The sequence below is a fragment of the Arachis ipaensis genome, chromosome B08 (genome assembly GCF_000816755.2).
Source record: "Arachis ipaensis cultivar K30076 chromosome B08, Araip1.1, whole genome shotgun sequence".
In the NCBI taxonomy this organism is placed as follows: domain Eukaryota; kingdom Viridiplantae; phylum Streptophyta; class Magnoliopsida; order Fabales; family Fabaceae; genus Arachis; species Arachis ipaensis.
Genome location: NC_029792.2, coordinates 126,422,348 through 126,426,509, shown reverse-complemented (window position 1 = coordinate 126,426,509; position 4,162 = coordinate 126,422,348). Strand labels below are relative to the sequence as shown.

Here is a 4,162-nt window from a genome sequence, read left to right as displayed (position 1 = left end):
AAAATATTTCTTCTTAAATTAAATGAAATAAAAATAGATAAATTCTTAAAAAAATAGAGTATAGCTTTTTATTCATTAGACTTGTCATAAATTATCACTCTTAATTGAAGATTTATTTAAACTATTAAAAAAAGAGACATGATGGTTATTAGTTCTATAAAGCAAATAATTGGAATTGATTTCATAATTGAGGATCATGACCAGAGTAATAAAAATGAATATTGACCTCTGACACTGCAAAATTAATTATGTACCCTATGACATTTTTCATCGTATTGTTATGAAAAAGTTTTGTCTTAACCCAGCATAAACACGTCGGAGTAGCACAACAATAATTTTTAAAAGCCTATATTTTTTTTTTTCCAAAGATAATAGGTTATATTTCATTAATTATTAAAAAATGAAATATAAAGATGTCCAAAAGCAGGACAGCATAATAAAAGGTGGGGATTTCCCAAAAACACTACATTGAAGGTATTCATTCAACGGTGCGTGGTCGAAAAACGAAGAAAAATCTTAAAGAAGAAAGAATGATAAATCCAATTGAATGCAACTAAGAGCTTACCTCATGGAGATGACGACCTAAACTGGGAGTTCTTTGGATTTCACGGAGCAACTTGACAGAGCTTGCTAGAATGGCAGACGGCATAGAAGTAGAACCTTCAAAAATCAATTGGTTGCGAGCTTTCCAGTAGTTCCAGCAAATGATGGCAAGCAATTGAGGATTATGGTCAGCATTCTTCAACGGGTTAAGTATCTCTGTTGATGCAGTCCACCATGTCCAAAAGTCGTTAGAACTCTGAGGGGGAAGACAGTCACGAAGATAACTCTGAGACCATACGTCTTTAATTCTAGAGCAATCGATCAAACAATGAGTGACTGTTTCCGTTGCTTCATGACAGCAGGGGCATATTGGTGATATAGATGGGATGCGGTGATGAATCTGAGCAAGCACCGGAAGTCGGCCATGGAGAGCTTTCCAGATAAATAGCTTAATTTTGTGAGGCAAGTTCAACTTCCATAGATCAATCTACGGCTTTTTCTGCTGCATATAATTAGGGCAAAGCTCCAGAGGCGGATGGTAAAATAAATAGCCAATTCTGTAACCTGAAACTGTATCATATTGCTTGGATTTGTTCAATTCCCATTGCAATTTATCCCTACTCTGCTGAATTTTAACTAACAAAATCCTGTTTGCAACGTCTTGGGGAAATAATTCTTGAATGAGATTCTGATTCCAATTCCTATCTTCAGTAATTAGATCTTTAACTCTTGGAACCAACTCAGAAATAGCCTGTCTATTTGGCATGTCAGAAATCATTAAAGGATACGGAGGAGGCAGCCAAGGATCCTCAAAGGTTCGGATATTCTCACCAGTACCCACAGCCCAATTGAGACCTTTTTTAACAATCTTTCGGCCTTCCAGTATGCTCCTCCATCCCCAGGAAGGTGAGACTCAAATTTCTGCCGTTATAGCATTACCATTGCTAAAGTATTTACCTTTTAGGATTTTGGATAATAAGGAAGTAGGCTGTGTTACAAGTCGCCAAAACTGTTTGCCTAAAAGCGCCAGATTTTGGATTCTGAGATCTTTAAATCCAAGACCTCCTTCTTTTCATGGGCGAGTCATAGTGTCCCAGCTAATCCAAGCCATCCGTCTTTCAGAACCTTTTTGTCCCCACCAGAACTGAGAAAGTAGAGAGTGAATTTTCGAAATTAAACCATCAGGCAATTTGAAGCAAGACAATGTATAAATAGGAATAGCTTCTCCCACTGCCTTAAATAATACGTGTCTACCACCTGACGAAAGAAGATTGCGCTTCCACCCTTGGATTCTTTTCCGAACCTTTTCTTTGATCATACTAAAAGAAGCCTTTTTCGATTTAGAGACTGTAGAAGACAAACCAAGGTATTTATCCTGAACCCCAATATGATTAATATTCATAGAGTTAGCCAGTAGTGTACGAGTAGTGGAGGGAGTGTTGTGGCTAAAGAATACAGCAGATTTATTAAGATTTACCCTCTGGCCACTGATGCTTTCATAAGAATTTAATAAATGCAGGATATTTGAACATGCTTCAGGATTAGCCTTACAGAATAAGATGGAATCATAAGCAAATAGGAGGTGGTTGACCTTAGGACATCGCCTATGTATCTGAAAACCCTGAATTAGTCTGTTTTGTTCTGCCTTGTGTAGCAAGAAGGAGAGACCTTCTGCACAGAAAAGAAAAAGATAGGGGGATAGAGGATCTCCTTGTCGAATACCTCTATTTGGTTTGAAGAAACCATAAGGTTGTCCTTCCACAATAATAGAATAAGAAACATTTGTCACTAATTCTCGAATTCACATGATCCACCGAGAGTCAAAACCAAACTTCTCCAATATAAACCAAAGAAAGTGCCATTCCACCCTATCATATGCCTTACTCATATCTAGTTTTAGCGCCATTTCATTTTCGAGTCCCCTTTTTTTGTTCTTCAAGTAATGCATACAAACCTTAACAAAAAGGAAAATATATTAAAAAATACACTTTTGAAGATTTATATATTTTCTAAGAATTTTGTCTACTTTTTTTCTTCATACTATTATAGCTACTCTATTCTAAGATTATAAATCAACCCCATAATAAATTACAAATTATTTAACCTTAAACAATGAGAATATAGAATAATGAGGTTATACTGCATTTTATTGAATTTCACAAACATGTGAACTACAAATAATCAAACATAAACGACTACATACTTAACTTTGCCTATAGCATAATGATCCAGTATCCACATCCTAATAATTGATGTATTGCATCAGCAATAAAACCAATAAAAAAGTACAACCCAAACTTAAAATATCAATTTTTATTACATGGACACAACCAACAAATTTTATATTGTTCACAAAAAAGAGTGCACACTATTTTGGCCTGAACCTCCTAACACATAGTTTAAGGTTGCAACAAGGTTTAATTTTCTGGGAAGTTGTGTCATTGGGGGAGTTAAAACATAAAACATAAAACCTTGGTTTCTCATCATAATTTCTCTTAACTTCTTCAAATTTTACCTCTATCTTCTTTAATTCTTATACATTCATATTCATTTTACAAAGTGCATGTACAAACAATAAATAAATAAAGCCTTATTTATTTTTGTGTTGGTTTTATTTTTCATAATAATTAAGAAACATGGTTGAGAAGGTTGCCGCCACTGCCGCCACTACCACCAAGAACCACTACCAATCATTTGATCTCTCCATTGACATGCATCAACAAAAAGGCTCCAAGTTGTTTGACGACGATCAAAAGATCCGGTAAGTAATAACATTATTATTGAGCCTCATTGCTGATGCATGTCAATGGAGAGATCAAATGATTGGTGGTGGTTCTTGGTGGTGGTAGTGGCGGTGGCGGCAACCTTCTCAACCATGTTTCTTAATTATTATGAAAAATAAGACCAACACAAAAATAAATAAGGCTTTATTTATTTATTGTTTGTACATGCACTTTGTAAGATAAATATGAATGTATAAGAATTAAAGAAGATAGAGGTAAAATTTGAAGAAGTTAAGAGAAATTATGATGAGAAACCAAGGTTTTATGTTTTATGTTTTAACTCCCCCAATGACACAACTTCCCAGAAAATTAAACTTTGTTGCAACCTTAAACTATGTGTTAGGAGGTTCAGGCCAAAATGGTGTTCCATCAGTTTTAAGAGTAAAGCTAGGAGACTTTATGGCCTTTATAGCAGCCGGAAACATCCTCCTTGAGTATGTAATAACAAATCCTCCTTTACATACATACACTGTGTGATAATAACAAAATCACTCAATGAGTGAATGAATAATTAAACAAGTAATACAAAAACCAAAGGCATATATATATAGAGAGAGCTTTAATTTGAGTCCTATAATTGTGAGTTGAATGGCTTGAATTTGGAAAGGTCAAGCAAGACACCAATCACTGATTCAAGAAGAGCAGCAAGTGTTATTAATTAAGAGACAAAACATACTCAAACATTGCAAACCAATCAATATTTAATGTTGTTCTTTGTATTTTTATTTGTTTGAAGTAAGTAAAATACTTCGACCATGCTTACATTAACACAAAAGTTAGCCACCAATTAATTATTATATAGAAATATGTATTTAGTGTTCATAAAAAAATTTGAT

General features: G+C 34.4%; 1 long non-coding RNA gene across 1 annotated transcript in view; it reads right to left on the bottom strand.

The window, feature by feature from the left end:
* LOC110266125 overlaps positions 3,106–4,162 on the bottom strand; it is an 11,952-nt gene continuing 10,895 nt past the window's right edge. The window contains exon 2 of the long non-coding RNA XR_002353099.1: positions 3,106–3,953. This is a non-coding gene — a long non-coding RNA (uncharacterized LOC110266125). The remainder of the gene's footprint in view (positions 3,954–4,162) is intronic.